We start from the raw sequence: 17,330 nt of genomic DNA, 5'->3' as shown, positions 1-17,330 counted from the left end.
GCCAAGGTGCCCCATTGAGATGCTAAATTCCACACATTACCCTGTTTCCCATCCTTGTGAAAGTGGATGAGACCAACAAAGATCAACTTTTACACTCAGTATTAGTTAACCTGTGATAGGAGAGAGAATTCTAATAAAAAGCATCATTCAGTAATGAGAGGCCTCTCTGGATATGTCGTGGTGAGCTTGATAGTGATCCACAGGCACAGCCTCAAATGGAGGTACTTCTCTTGAGGTTAGTAGTGACATCAGATGCTGGGCATGATCGTATATCTGTTGTGTGTCTGAAGAGGCAGACATTGGACATATGAGCACTCCAACAGAAAAATGGACACACAGATCTCCAGCTGTCAGTGATAAGTACATCTAATTAGCAAAACTGAATCCAACAGAATATAAGTCCATATGGTACCCGGTATACAGTAGATACAATATCCCCAGTCCTCAAGGAAGTCTATGTCCTCATCCCTAGAACCTGTGCATAGTTTACACGGCAATGGGGAGTTAGGGTTACAGATAGAACGGGTTGCTAATCAGCTGATTTTAACATCAGGAGTTTATCCTGAGTTATTCAGGTGGGCCCAAGGTAACCGCAAGGTTCTTTATGAGAGGGACACATGAAAGTAAAGGCACAAGAGAAGCAAGAAGTTGGAGAGAAAAGAGGAAGGAGCCAGGAGCCAAGGAATGCAAGTGGCCTGTATTAGCTGAAAAAGGCAAGGCAGTGGCTTCTCCCCTTTGAAGCCCCAGAAGGAATGCAGACCTGTGACACCTGTAGACTGCTGCCTCCAGAACTAAGGCAATAAAATTTCTTTGTTTTATGCTGCCAAGTTTGTGTTAATTTGTTACAGCAGCAATAGGAAACCAATGTAGTAACTTTATAAATATTCACTGTTGAATGAATTGAATGTATAAATGCATTAAGCAAAAAAGCACAATTTTTCTTGAGTCTGAAGGACTTATTTCTTCTTATAAATTATCACCTCACTGACTGGGAAAATAAGAAAATAAAAAGGAGGAAAGAAGGGAGAGAAGGTGAGGAGAGGGAAAGGAAAGGAGACTGGCTGAGACTGATTAATGTCTCCCATATCTGTTATTATCATCAAATTTCTTTACAATGCCTGGGTAAATGAGATGCACACCTGATCCCCATTATTTATTAATTAGTTAATTTAATGTTGATAACTCAAAGAATAAAAAATATTAAAACATTTTGAAAATCCCCATTTCCTTTCTGAGTGGGTAATAACAATATAAACTCAAACACTATTAATATAATATAAATTATAGTAAATATTTTATATCTAAAATATATCAATAAAACAAAATATGTAAAATAAATACACAATAAAACACTATTTTTATTTTTATTATTATGTTTTATTTTAGACAGAGAGAGCATGAGTGGGGAAGAGGGGCAGGAGAGAGAGAGAGAGAGAGAGAGAGACAGAGACAGAGGCAGAGAATCCTAAGCAGGCTCCATGCTCAGCATGGGGCCTGACATGGGGCTTGATCCCACAACCCTGGGATCATGACCTGAGCCAAAATCAAGAGTCGGATGCTCAACCAACTGAGCCACACAGGCGCCCTTAAAACACTATATTATTAGGTGTAAAAATATCTATACCTGTTACTTAAACCAAAATTGGAAAGTATTAGAAGGGCAGCTATATATTTATGGAAAAGATAGGGGATTTGGAACCTAATGATAAGGATGTAAGTCTTTGGCTCCTTTGTTTGATGGCCTTAATCATGTCATTTCTCCTCTATCATGTCTCAATTTATAAAACAGGGTTAGGTAAAAACGCTTATCCCCACAGGCTCAAATTAGGTAATGAAGTTAAAACCTCTTTGCCAATGTCAGGCACTAGACTGCTGGTTTCTATTCACTTCTTTCCCTTTAAAAATACCCACTTCTGGGGCACCTGGGTGACTCAGTGGGTTAAGCGTCCGACTCGTGGTTTCAGCTCAGGTCAGGATCTCGTAGCTCGTGGGTTTGAGCCCCGTGTCCAGCTCTGCTCTAATGGCACAGAGCCTGCTTGGGATTCTCTCTCTCCTCCTCTCTCTCTGCCCCTCCCCCACTCACACTGTCTCTGTCTCTCTCAAAATAAATAAGTAAACTTAAAGACAAATTTTTTTTAAATACCCACTTCCTTTGTAGTCACATGCAAAACAAAATGGAAAATGGACTGTGGCAAGCAGAGTGGTTATTTCCTCAATAAACACTTGCTGTTGTCATGAACCTCAGTATTTTCCACACCCCAACATATATTACCATGGCATCTTTGTATATGAGGAGACCACACCATTACTGTTTTTTCCTTCCCCGTTCCATAAATCTGTCCTTATGGCTTCAGGGCACATCTTGTGCAGGATCAGCAGTTCTCAACCATGGTTGAAGTCATAATCATAATCAAAGTCATGCCAGCAGGTTATAATCCATCCTGAAGTAGGCCACAAGTAATTTGCAGGGCAACCGAGCACTAATTTAATGTTGACATTAGTGGTGCTTTGTTTTTCCTGCCCCAGCCTACTGATGAGCCAAAGAACGAGAGAAATTCCACTCCCTCCCGATCCAGAGTACTGATTTTAGACCTGGGTCCTTCTTTCCTCCAAAAGGATGAATAGCTGTTTTGTGTTGCCAAATGAGAAGGCAGTAGTTTCCAGGTGAGCCCACACTCCAGCTAACTCTTCATGGGCTCCTGAAGGTGAGATGTGTCTCTGTATCACCAGGGATCACCTTTAATTTAGCATTTAGTCTCAAGCAGAATTGTATTCCGTCTCTCTCCCATGAGGTTTGTTTGTTTCCTACTAAAAACATAGGAAATTTCCCCATAAAAATCCAGAATCCAGCCTCTCTGGAGCAACCTACAGCTCCAAAAGCACTAGGTCAGAATGGCCACTTGGCAATGGCGAAGTAGGGGCTACCCATACTAGATGGGCACACGTTCTCTAGATGGGCACATCTGCCATGTGTCCTCACCGCTTCCTCTTTTCCTTCCACCTAGCAGACAGACATTTGAGTATGCAATCCCTGATCTGGGGCCAGAGGGAAAGAGCTGAAGACAGGGGGACTTAGTGCTTCAAGAACTGAAAGATGCCAAATGTCCACCAACTAATGAAAAGAGAAATAAAATTTGGTATATCCGTATAATGGAATATTATTCAGCAATCAGATGGAACCAGTTACATGCTACGGCATGGATGAACCTCAGAATCATTATGCTAAGTGAAAGAAGTCAGTCACAGCAGACCACATCTTGTGTAAGTCCATTTATATTCTAAGTCCAGAATAGACAAACCCACAGAGACAGAAAGTAGATTAGTGGTCGCTTGGGGCTGGGGCAGGTATGGCAGTGGCTGCTAATAAGTACGGGATTTCTAGCCCAAACTGTAACCAACTTGCAGTCCTCGTGTAATGTGGACAAGAAATAAATATTTTATTTTTAAAAAAGCATGGGGTTTCTTTTAGGTATGGTAAAAATATTCTAAAATTGATTGTGGAAATAGTTGCATAACTCTGTGAATATACCAAAAGTAAGTGAGATATACACTTGACAAAGAAGGCAAATTCTATCTCAGTAACACTGTTATTCAAAAGAAGAACTGGAGGGAAAGGGGGCTGATATCAGCAGTGCAGAGATCTCTGTGGACTGGAGAGGGTGACTGCAGGATCAGTTCGAAGATGAAGTCTTTTGGACCTCCTGATTGCAGGGGCTCTTGGAGGCTACAGAACTTGAATGGCGGGGCTGTGTGATTGGGGGGATGAGCATTCAGTGGCCTCTGCTCAGGACCTATGCCTAGGAGTTTAGGGGTAGAAAAAGGGCAGCCATCAGGGCCCGCTGGGCAAGGACCACTGGCAACACAATGGTCAAAGCCCATGTTATTGGACTGGCTAAACCCCAGGATGGGGCGGGGGAACCTATAATCCGAAAGGGGAAGGGCCTGGGACAAGGGGCACCAAAACAATTTTATACTGGTCCTGTTATCAACCTCCGTCCTTGGTGACTTGAACTGCACTTAAGTTTAGAAGAAGGTCATTTTGTTTTGGGGATGCGTGTGTATGTCTGTGCATGTGCTCATACACACACACGCATGCACATGTGTGTATCACCAGGGATCACCTTTAATTTAGCATTTAGTCACACACACACATTTTTAAAATACCAAAGTTTGTGACTGATTTGTTCTTTTATAAAAGAAGGCTGATTCAGGGCTACCCTAGGCATAAAGGCAATCTCATCCCCTGCCTCCCCACATGCTCTCCAGAGTAGTGGAGGGCAGGCGTGGGGACAGAACAAGGGCACCAGGAATCATTCATAGCCGATTAACCCTCTGACCTGTGCGGTCACCTGAGCACCCCTTAAGAACATAAGATTATGTGAAGATCTTCTGTCACAGGGTGATGGGGGGAAATTCTAAGACATCTTGTACCAACTAGTGTGTCTGGAAAACTTAAATGAAATAAAAATTTAAATACCTGAGCCTTTGCCTTCACAAAGCTTACAATTTAGTTTGGGAGGAGATTATTATTGGCAAGGTAAGTTTCAAAGCAGGCAACTTCTCAGTAAGTTCTGTCATTTATTGAAATCCTTTTTTTTTTTTAAATCAAACTAGCAATCTAAGTACTTCACATACTTTATAAAAAATTCTCCTAATAGCTACGGGTGACATATTTTGGGTTTAGGCCATCCAGGTATCAATTCTGCCAAAAGAAACTTGATAATACTTTTCGAGTATCATGTTCCCCTGCTGTAGGTGATGTGGATGGGAATGCCAATCACAGTGTCCTCCCCTATCCATTGGGTCACCTGACCCCAATATGAACAAATTCTCTCTCCTGGACCATTGAAGCTGGAGCTGAGTCACACAGGAGAGAAAGTTCATCTGCTCTGGTGCTTAAATCCCCAGATCTGCCCTGGTTGCTACCTTGATCAAGTTTGATTCTCTAGACCTGCATTTCATTCCCTTACATCCTTTATATCCTTATAGTCAATTTCTAGTATGATAGCTGGTTTCTGTCACTGGCCACCCACGATCACCAATACAATCCTTATAAACAAATGGAGTCTCAGAGAGGTTAAATTATTTGCTCAAGGTCACACAACTAAGTGCCACATCTGGAATTTGAACTCCATTTGACTTACAGGTTTATAAAGTACAATGTATAGATGCAAGTTTGAGGAATGCAGAGAAGAGTAGAAGACAAACATGTTTTTTCTCTTCGCTGTAACTGTTAATTAAACAGCCTAGGTCCACTCAGACATCTGTGATATTGATGTTTAGGCTCCCCCAACCTCGAAAGAAGGTTTTCACTCAGTTAACACTGAATAACTCTCTTTGTTTCCTTAAAACCCCGAACAATATGTGAACGTAGATATTTACTTCAACATTTTTTTCCTTGAATGATGAGGGGGAAATAAAAGCTTTCCAAACATTTATCATGCTTGTACTCAAGGGAGTATTTTTGGAATCAGGCTGTTCGTAAAAACGTCATCTCTCCCTAAGTGGTCCCAACAACTGCTGTGGTTCCAGCAGTTCCAATGTCCTGTTACTAAAAATGTACAGAATGATTCAGAAATGCAGGTGGAATTGTGTAACGTATTCAGTTATAACAGACTTTGAATTAGCATCAACGGTACACTGTGTTTTGCAAATAAACACACATTACAAGTAACACCAGGAAGCATACAGCCTAGGGAAATTATTTCTCTTCTGTATTAAAAAGCACATACGTACAAGCACACAGAACATGCTGACAACCTCTGAAGTCCTACCTTAGGTACATATTACCTCCTACCTGGGGTCAAGGAACTTAGGTGTCCCCCAGGAGGTGGTAAAGCAGAATTTTCTTCTGCTTATAATGATCTTTATCAGATCCATTTGCAAAGATTTTATTTCAATTCTGTCATTTCCCAGTTCATAGAAAAGAGATCAATCCCGAGTTCATGTAGCTGCTCTGAATTCATTTCCTACAAGAAAGATAGTACCTTGACTTTATAAAGAAGGGATATATGAAGGACATTATCCTTAATGAAGAAGTTGAACAACGCCTTCATAAGTCACAGGTAAGTCATTTCTGGGATTGAGGGCAGTGGGGAAAAGTCCTAAAAATCACCGTAGGTCCGATAAGAGCTGGCAGGAAGACAGAGGTAGGGACTCAGCACATTTCAGGGTGTGATCAGGTTGGGGTGAATACCTATGCTGGACTCCAGCTTCTCTCTTGATAAGGAGCCAAACCAACTAAATAATTTTGCCTCTGATTCCTATGCTGTGCCTGTCCTGGTAGATGTATGATCACCTTACAGATGACTCACGTGCCCATGGGATTGTGCAATTGCACACTAGTCCTTGTACGGCAAGAGTTCCATCACAATTATTCAATTGTTATCCAAAGAGGGAGTGTGGTTGGAAAGAAACACTACACCTGTGATTACATAAGTGTCTCCCTACTGCCACGGAAATCTGTATTCACCAAGACACTTGCATCCCTGAAATGACTCCATTCATGTGAAAGCCACTCTAGCTTTTCTCTCTTGCTTTCTTTGTGTTCTTGATGTAGAAAGGATTGGAGGGTAAGACTGCTTCAGGCTTTCCCTCAAAATAACAAAACATTTAGCAAGGCAGGGACCAAAAGAGATAAAGTCTCAATACTATGATTATAATATGATTAATTTATATCAATTTCAAAAGTAGACAACTAACCCGTGGTCTTAGAATTCCTAGCCAGTAGTTTCACGAGTAGTTCATTTTGTGATCAATTGAGATGCGCATAAATAATGCGTTCATTTCCTCTATAATGCTATAAAATTGTTTTACCTCTTACCTAGTTTACTAGTCATGTGACTTTGGGCAAGTTGCAAATTCTCTGAGTTATCCTTTACTCGTTTGTAAACTGGGGATCAAGTTTATGATGAGAATCAAATCTGATTAAGAACTAAGCCCAGTGTTTAGTATCAGTGAAACATTAAATAAATAATTGGGTTTTCTCTTCTTTCCCTCTTCCCACACAGTCTCTCCCCCTAAACAGCTCAATGAATGCAAATTGTTGAAGACAAACTAACCACGGCATGGCACACACCCAGGAAAGCCCACTTTGGGTTCTAGTTTGGGGGACAGAAGTAGACGTTGAGTTGGCATTATTTATTGAGATGAAATATGAAAAATAAAAATAAATACAAGGTGTCAAGAGAGATTTTTCCCAATCTAAGAGAATCTCACAAGAATAGAGAATCCAGAAACCACTGTAAACAATCAGCATGATTTTAAGGTAAATCGAGTGCGTAATTCAGTTAAGGAATCCCTGGTCCTATCCATAGGATGTTCACTTTAACACACCTGCTTCAGAACTACAGTAAGCTGACTCAAGATTTGCTAGTTACTTCTACAGAATGAATTCCTTACGTCCATAGAATGCTTTAGGTTTACAAAAATATTCACATTCAGCAAGGATAAAACTTGGGAGTTTTAGATGCTGCCATAGGCAGTAAGTTGTGTGTCTGTAGTTAGTGCATAATAGCCTTGAAAGCAGAACATTGTTCTTGGGGGAAAAAAAAAAAGATTTGCAGCTGTATGTTCAGTCTCATAAATCTCTCCACCAAATATGCAACTGGCTGGAGAGTGAGTGGTGTAGGAGGAGGCAGAGATCCAGTTCCTGGACAAACACTGGATTCTCTCTCCAGAGAATGAGTTTTCCTCTAAGCTTTATGCATTTTCAGTAAGCTATACCGCTGGCTATGGGGTGTCCCCAAAGAACACACTGTGCTATTAGCCTTGAAGGAAAATCAACCATGTATAAGAATGACCTTCGCAATAAAACAACAACAACAAAAAGCAGCACTTGAGAACGTGTGTTTCAAATTGAGAAGTTCAAAGTGCCTGCTGGTTTCACACAGAATCTGCCCCCTTCCAGCCCAAATGGACCAAAGGTCAGCTTCAGAGGCAGGCTCGCCCTTAGTCCACTTTGCTCAGTGTGCGGGGGAGGGGTCAGTCAAGGGGGACTATGGTGTCCTTACTGGAGGGGGAGGGGCGCCTGGGTGGTTCAGTCGGTTAAGTGTCAGACTCTTGATTTCAGTTCAGGTCATGATCTCACGGTTTGTGGTTCAAGCCCCCCATCTGTCTCTGCACTGATGGCTCAGAGCCTTCCTGGGATTCTCTCTCTCTCTCCCTCTCTCTCTCTCTCTCTCTCTCTCTGTCCCTCCTCGCTCATGCGCTCTCTTCCCTCTCTCTCTCTCTCTCTCTCTCAAAATAAATAAATAAACTAAACAAGAAAGAATTAAAGGAGGGAGAGATATGGGGAACTCGGGTTCATTCCACAGAACTTAGATTCCAAAAGTTAGGACAAAAATTTGCCTTCCGGGGGGTTCCCTTCAGAGATGGGGTAACGATCAATGGAGGATTTGTGACCTGCCCTGGTGGCTTCCGTCACTTTCCCACATGCAGCTCTTGATTGCACTGGGACCACTTCCAAGATCTGCTTGTGCTGAGGACAGACACTCTTCACCTGGTGTTTCCCCAAGGCTATAGGAAGTGTTCAGGCACTGAAGAGAAGCGACATACACACATCACAACCACAAGATCCCCTGGACTTCCTTTACTACTGAAGGAAAGCAATCTGTCATCCGGGAGCCTTCGTACCATAGGGGATATGCAAATTATCACTCCTACCCCCTTCTTACAAAGTTGGCTTACACTGTAGGTACAGAAATTTCCTTAGAATTCCACGTAACTGTGAACTGGGGCTTTCAGCAGCAGCAGACACACTTTCAGTGCATGTACTAACTCCCACGGGAGCTCATGGCTAAAAGGAAAGAGGCTCCAGAAGGTCAGACTTCCTCCCTGACCCCAAATTCTTTCCTACACAGGAAACTTTTACCCAATTAGCTGTTTGCCCTTAGGATTTTTTTTTTTTAACTATTAGGCACTTACACCCAGAAATTATTATGTTTTTTTTTTCTGGATTGTGCTAAAAAGCAAAATTGATAGAAAGGTTTTAGAAGACAGATTACTAAATGAGAGGCAGTACGCACTAAGATTATTCATCAGGCAAATAATTACATTACAACTTTGTTTCCACAAATGCAATAATACATTGATTCACTCCTAGGGGGTGACCTGTAGTGTCTTGGGGGCATTGTCTAACCTTGATTTTTTTATTCTTTTTTTTTATTCTAACTCCAAGGTGGTGCTGCTATGATGTGAGCTAAGAACAAAATTGTGCGTGTGTGTGTGTGTGTGTGTACTTTGCAGAGACAACACAGGTTGCCATCTAGTTGGTAGTGTTTTGGTGGGAAAAGTAAAAGGGTTATAAGGAGGACTTAGATGGACAACCTCTTTTTGCATGTGTTATCTGGACTAAGTAACCTTAGACCTTCTTTGTCACGGCTAATGGGAGCTGACCACCCCCAGGGAAGGGAACTATGCTTCTGGTTTCTACTCTAGAATGTCTTCCTTATTCTACCAGTGCCTGGGGCTATAGATGGGACCAAGCAATCTGTGGGCCAGGGGAAGGGGTGCCAGTCAGCCTGCTCAGGACTGTCTCAGTTTAGGAACTTGTGTTGAAGGATCTAGGGAGGTTCCACGCTGATTTGGCTAAAGTTTGGGAGTAAAGCCCCCCTGCCTCCCGCCTCCCATGGTCTAGCAATAAACAGGAGGCATGGCCTGCGTGTTATACTCTGGCTCATAATAGAACTGTCTGGATTTGAAGACTGGGGTTCCCTCTAGTATCTCCATCCCTGGAGAAACACCTAATCCCTGGCAGAGGAGGCAACAGCCTTTGCCAAGATTAGCCAGTTGGAGAAGATGAACACCAGAAAAGTAAAATAATCTCAACACATGTGAAAGGCACCATGATAAAAAGAGTTAGAGTGGGAGACAGCCAAAGCATAAGAGACTCTTAAAAACTGAGAACAAACTGGGGGTTGATGGGGGGTGGGAGGGCGGGGAGGGTGGATGATGGGTATTGAAGAGGGCATCTTTTGGGATGAGCACTGGGTGTTGTATGGAAACCAATTTGACAATACATTTCATATATTTAAAAAAAAATAGAAGAAAAAAAAAAAAAAAAGAAAGGCACCATGATATAATGGAAAGACCTAGGGTTCTGGAACCAAACAGACCTGGGTTAGATTGGCTTTTGGCCATTTTCTTGTACAACCAGAGGCTAGGACGCAAACTCTGACAGTGTCAGCTATAAAACATAGCTAATCTCCAGCTTATAGGGATGTGACAAAGATCAGAGAGATGATACATATGAAGCAATTATCACTGTGTCCAGCATGATGCCCAACAAAAATGGGTTCCTTTCTCCTCTTATCTCTAAAGAACATACTAGACATTACATTACATTTCATGGTCTACGCTCTTGTGCCAGCTCCTACCCCTGTGCGTCTTTACTCTAATGCTAAACTACTGGATTCTGAGCCCGGACTAAACTCCTCTGCTAAGTCTTTATGCAAGAAAGTGATTAATTTATAGGTTAACCCTGGAAAATGGACTTGGATTCTGAGCATTCAGAAATGGTCCAGGAAAGCGTTCCAGATGGCCGTGGCCAGTTTGGTCATATTCCTTCTGTCTTTCATAAAGTCCCTGCAATGAGCCATGTGGTGTACCAAAGCAGAGTTTGCTAGAACAAGGTGTTTGTTGGTTTGTTTTTTAAGGCTGGAGGGTGGAGACCAAACACAGGACTCCTATTTTAAACACTTCCTCTGCCTTGGTTCCCTGCCCCCAAGGAACCAGAGGGAAGAAAGAGATCATTTTTGCTCACGGAGGCCATGGTAGAAACAACCTCACTCTCTCTGTACATAATTCAACTCCATACGCAGTAGCAAGGACCAGGTACAAGTCCTTGAGGGCATCCCCCCACCAGCTGACGAGGTCATAGCCTTCCAGAGATTTCATCACCAGCTTCCTGAAAACAGCCTCATTCTAGAACCTTTAGAAATGAAAGTTCAGGCCACCCAACCAGAAATAAAGGTTTGGGAACCATATGTCACTGAGGTATGTGCTGAGGGAATACATACGGAAAACGTATTTTTTTCCCAGCAATTTCTCTGCATATATCCTATTTCCACAAGATCAGAAGCCCCTGACAAGAATGACTTCAAACTCTCCACAGGGTCTGAGACAGGTAAGTTGTGTTCCACACATGGGCCTGTAGCCCAGGATTCCGGCATACACAGAAATGGGGACCTCTGGTCACTCTGCTTCTTCCTTAGCTAGCTAAGGCAGGAGACAATCATGACAAAGATACGGTGTGTGCCTGGTCCCGATTACTCTGGCTCTGTGAAGTGGAGTTTGACCTCCTCAACCCCAGCTGTGGGTATGGGCAGGTGGCCACCCCACCCAGAACACAGTTTAGTTAGGGTACCATGATCCCACTGTGGTAACACAGCTGGTCACACGTAGCCATGACAAAGGCCGCCTTTTCCTTTGAGGTGCAGAGGGGCTCTGTGGGCCCTCCTTATGCAGATCTCTGGCTTTCTCCACCCCAGCAAAAGAGCCCCATTCAAAAACCCTGCTTTGTGAACTTCTCCTCAGCACACACTTCTGCCAAATCTGGGTGGCTCTTCTAGGTGAAGAAAAGGGGGGGTGGGGTGGGGAAGTAAACATTTTTTCCTGAGCAGAGAAACATCCATCTTTTAAAACTAAAGACTCAAAGTATATTTGAATTAAAAAGAAATTAACCTCCACCACCTTCACCTTTCCTTGGGACAGTGTGCAATATATTTTCCTTTTCTTTCAAAAAGCCTCTACTGCTCACAGAGAGCAAACCACAGCAGAATCTTCCCATGGTAAAAGGCCACAGCTGTTCACTGGCATCCTTGCCATCAAATGGGGCTAAAGCCCCATCCTGAAATTCCACCCTAGGTATGGGACATGCAACAAGAGCCGTGTTTTAGCCTGACAGGGAGGGGAAGCTGGGTTTCTTGGATGCCACACGGCACCGCTGTAATGATTCGAAGCAGCTAAGAAGACAGCATGCGGAATAAGTGCTCGAAAAAGCGTTAACTGAGGTTTGGGGACTGCTTCTTGGCTTGTTTTGCTTTGGGCAAATTCTCATATCAAGTGGAGCTAATCCATTTCCAAATGTGCTTGTAACTGATACACTGCAAGGCAATACCTCAATGCCCAAAGTACACCATCCAAATGCCTTCGCAGCGTATTGCGAAAACAAACTACGGAACACTGTCTTCCTTTGAATTTGAGGCGTGAAAATCACGGCAGCCCCTTATCTAACCACATGAAGGAATTATGAAGCATTATATCCATCTTTTATGGAGCCTGGGTGATAGTTCTCACCCTTGGCTGTTACACATTAAAGTCACTTGGGAGTTTCCAAAAGGCGCCGATGTCTGGGCCTCTCCCCACACCAACTGTGTCCATATCTTTGGGTATTTTTTGAGGAGTTTCCCAGGTGATTCTGATGTACAGTGAGGCTGGAGAAACACTGGTCTGGGCATTAATTCAAGGATCTTTGTGTCCTTGCCTATGGCTTGTTTTAAACAAGAGGATTCTATGCAAGCCCAGCTCCCCGAAATGGAATTCACGGTACACGAAGAGCAGCAATTCACTTCTCACTTGGCCATGAACAGCATGCTTGGGTCTCGATCTTCTTACATGTAAAATGGAGGTTATAACACATCCTCACTTCTATTTCAGGAAGTTGTGAGAGTCCAATCAGAAAAGTAAGTTTCTGGTACACGTTTTACAAAAGCTAGGCACTATTATTATAATCAGCATTATTAAACATAGTTGACCATAGGATAAACTCAAACAGCCCAAATCATTTTAGCTACTAAAATGACTATGATGGTAGGGGTGTGGAGCAGGAGGGATGGAAATAGTATTAATTGGGTGACGTTGATATACCACACACATTTATTGGTGTGATCAGTTCCTAGTTCAGGTTATCTCACTTAACCCTGGGTAAGTCACTTCATTTAGTTGGGCCTTAACTATATAATGAGAAGGTTAGACTGGGAGATTCTTATCCTGGGGTCCATGAACAAGTTTTAGACAATCTGTGAACAACAACAAACTATGTACAAATCTCTCTCTCTCTCTGACTCTCTCTCTCTCTCTCTCTCTCTCTCTCTCTCTCTCTCTCTCTCACACACACACACACACACACACACACACACACAGACACCATTATTTTTCTGGGAAGAGAATCCCATAGCTGTCACTGAATTCTCAAAGAGGCATATGACCCCAAGATAATGTTAAGAATAAGCAGAAATCTTTCCAGCTCTAAGTTTCTAATTATTAATAGAGAAAATAATACCTACCATTGGTGTTGGAAATTCAACAGACATTTACATAATGTTGAATTTCAAACACATGTCATCTACAAAGCTACTCAATGGAAATCCTTGATGAGAGCCAAGAATAAAAGATGAATCAATAAGCAGTAATCGTTGCCAATCGCTGTTGTCACCTCCCAGAAGTCAAACTGATTTGAAGATGCTATCAATCACAGAAGACCCATAAAATGAGGACTGGCCTAGAGAGGTCCTGTGGGGTCCGAGCATCCTTGGTCTCTGCCAGTCAGAGGCTCTGCAGATCCTGCGTGGTACTGATGAAAGAAATCTGTATTTACATGGGGGCTGGAGGACAGGTGGAGCAGAGACTAAAGTCTTAGGGCAGAGAGAGACACATCTAAATTTTGGGACTTGACTAGAACAAGCACTTGAACCAGTGTCACACAAAACCCAGAATGAGGAAAAACCAGATACTAAAGCCCTGAGTGGAACAAGGTGTCTAATGAGGCTCAGAACAGACCTTGCTGGAGGCTATCTGTAGTCACATCATTAGGGACTATGCTTGCTATCATGAGACACCAGTGTTCATGCTCTGGGGCTTCCTGCTGACAGAAAACATTCACTCAGGAGCCCAGCTCAAATTCAGTGTCAGACTATATCCTAAAGATCAACAGATTTGGGTTGCTCAAATCCTTGGGATACAGAAAGTTCCGAGAGGAGGACATGGTTTTTTGCCTAGTTCCCGAAGCTCAGCCCTTTCACTTTTAAACATTTTAGTGATTTGAATTTCTTACTTGGCAAGAATGCCGTCTATCAGTATCATGGTACTGGATGACACAGCTATTCAGTAAGAACCAAGGCAGAGTGGCCCCACATGCAATATTATGCTTCTGTCCACAGGATTATCTAAAGCCCTGTGTTATTAAGGGTATTTCTGGCTTATATCTTCTCTGGATATAACCAGTTCCACACATGTACAATAACGATTCCAAAGCATATGATCTACATCTGGGCATATCTGAATTCAAATACAAGTATTCACCACAGGCAAAATTCTTAATCCCTCAAAACCTCATTTGTTCCTATCTACAAAAATGAAGACAATACCTCTGTCCTAGGACTGTAATTATATAAGATAGAGCAGAGATCATGCACCTAGCATGGGGCCTAGCATGTACGGTCACTCAACAAATATTGCTTTAATTTATCTTAGAACTGTTTTCACTTTTCTCCATTAAACCTACTGAAAGGGTGGGACATGTGCCCAAAAATGTTAAATGGAAAAATATTTTCTCATGCAAATATGTTCAGTGCTGACTGCCTCAGTATCTGACTGAAATAATATATTGTCTAGGCATCCACCGATATGCTCAAATTCTTTTAAAAAATAAAAATGAGTACCAACTTAGTTTCAGGCAAGATGCTGGGGATTTTCACACAATTTAACTTGTTGCTGCTGGTCGGTAATACATTTTATGTTTGTCCTTCTACTGTAGAATATAAAGATGGGTCTCTGGTAATCAATTTCCAAGAATTCTACTTAGTATCTTAGAAATAGTAGGAGTTGAATAAATGAAATCCAATTAATTGAGATTTTTAAAAATTACTTTCAGCGCCTATTAGGGATCATATGGTGAGCTAAGTGCTAGAATGAAATCCCACTGGCTACCTGCCACTCTAAAAAAGATTTTTTTATTCTAGGAAACCAGAGACAGTGCCTAGATCAGAGTCTCCACTGTCCCTGGCCACAGAAATTAATTTATTGACTCAAAAAATAAGTCCGTTTTATTGGGCATGCCATAAAAAAAAAAAAAAAGAATTAGATGCTATCCCCGCACTCATATAGCATGTATCCTAGAGGAGGGTTAAAAGAAGACAAATACATACCTGTGAAGAAAATAAGTAGGGAGGTAAGAAGGGAGAAATGAGGGGCTCTGGCAGATACTGTGGGTTTTACCCTCCCTACCTCTCTTTCTCTTGCCCTATAAAAGTTAAAATACTCAAATTCTCAGCACCCCCGGAAACAATCAAGCCACACAATTCCAGTCATTGAGATGTGGGTAAAAATGCTGCAAAGACTTTCCATCCCAACTAAAGAGAAGGAGACATGTAAGGTCAAGTGTAAAAAGATAAGGAGGGCTAGTAAGTGATGAATACTAAGGAAGGCACTTGTGATGAACACTGGGTATATTATGTAAGTGACGAATCACAGAATTATAGGCCTGAAATCAATATTGCACTGCATGTCAACTAAAAAAATAAATTAAAAATAATAAACAAACAAATAAATAAATAAATAAATAAATAAATAAATAAATAAAAGATAATGAGGGATCCTGTGAAAAGCCATAAGAGAATTCTAGGAGGAAAGAATGGCAAGTGCAAAAGCTCCAATAGAGAGAAAACATTCACTGGTTTGAGGAACTAAAAGGGGATAATGGAGGTGAGCAAGGAGGTACGATTTGAAAGACAGGTGGGGGTCAGATCATGTGGGACTGTGTCAGCCACAGTAAGTCTTTTAGATTTCATACTGAAAGCAATGCAGAAGCAATTGCTTCAAGGATCTCAAGAAAGAGAGCGGCAGAACCAGATTTTCTTTGGTTGCTAGATGGGGAACAGATGATAAGGCTGCAAGAATACATGTAAGGAGACCAATTAGGGCCACAGTAGTCCTGGTGAGAGATGACAGTGGTTGGGATTTGGGGACATGAAGACAAACAGATGCATCTGAAATACATTTTGGAAGTATCTTGAACTGGAGGAAGAAGAGAAAAGCAAGCATGACTTGTAGGTTTCTGGCCCAAGCAGTTGGGTGGATGGCAATATTTACTGAGATGGAAGAGACTGGAGGAGGAATAGGAATGTGCAAAACAAAGCATTCCATCAACTCAACATCCATAATTCTTGTTTCAGTGATACGACCCTCTGCCAAACGGATGTTTTCCCATTTTGCTCTCCATCATTTTACTTTCACAGGCTCTCCCCTGAGAACCATAAGCTGTAACACTAACAACATCTGATTTTATCTGGGAGATGAATTCCACTAGTGGGTGGAATTAAGAGACTCTGAAGCTAAAGGCAAAATGAGGGACTCAGCACATGACTTTCCAGAGTTCACCATGAGATTCTGAAAAGGAACAAAATGTGTAAAAATTTGCATCTGAGACCCCAAGTCTTGCATCACAGTTTAAATTAAATATTTGTGTGAATCATTAGTATCTTCCTTGTCTCTAGACCTGAAGCTGTATGAGGCCAAAACCTCACTGATTTTGCTCACCACTGGATCCCCAAAGGGCACCATATGCAGTAGGCATTCAGTAAACATTTGCTGAAGGACATTTGTACAGATTTTTTCTGGTCAATGACAGACACTATTAGTTGTCCTCCAGTATCCATTGTCCCTTCCCTCTTTCTTAACAGAACCTCCACTTTTTCTTGGGCACATGACCACTATTAGTTTCTTAGGGCTACCATAACAAATACCAAAAACTAGGTGGTTTAAAACAACAGAAACTCATTGTCTCATAATTCTGGAGTCTAGAAGTATGAAATTAAGGTACCAGCAAAGCCATGCTCTTGCCAATGGCTCCAGGGGAAAATTCTTCTTTGCATCTTCTAACCTCTGGTGGTTGCTGAAAATCGTTGACATCCACTGGCTTATAGATGCATCATTCAGTCACATGAACACCTTCTCCTTGTATTTCTTCATTCTGTATTTCTTCTGTGCATATGAGTCCCTATCTCCAAATTTCTCCTTTTTATAAGGACACCAATCATGGACTATGGCCCAACCTAATGATTTCATCTTAACTCAATTACTTCTGTCAAGACTCTATTTCCAAATAAGGTCACATTCTCAGGTACTGAGGACTAGGACTTTAATGTATCTTTTTTGGGGGGACAATTCAACCCCTTATAGTCATTCAGAATAAACAACATTTCCCAGATTTCCTTGTATCTAAGAGCAGCCATGTGTGGTTATGTTCTAGCCAAAGGGATATAAACAGAATAACCTCCAAGAAATATCATGAAAGGAGGAATAGTGCCATTCTCCTTACCTTTTTCCTTTAT

The 17,330-nt window shown here is 41.9% G+C and overlaps 1 protein-coding gene across 1 annotated transcript in view; it reads right to left on the bottom strand.

Moving 5' to 3' along the window:
- Nucleotides 1–17,330, bottom strand: part of DEPTOR (DEP domain containing MTOR interacting protein) — a 135,234-nt gene that overhangs the window by 5,718 nt on the left and 112,186 nt on the right. The gene's annotated exons all lie outside the window — the stretch shown is intronic.

This window comes from Neofelis nebulosa, chromosome 14, assembly GCF_028018385.1.
Source record: "Neofelis nebulosa isolate mNeoNeb1 chromosome 14, mNeoNeb1.pri, whole genome shotgun sequence".
NCBI lineage: Eukaryota > Metazoa > Chordata > Mammalia > Carnivora > Felidae > Neofelis > Neofelis nebulosa.
Note: the sequence above shows the minus strand (reverse complement) of the source record. Positions and strands in the feature narration are given on the sequence as shown.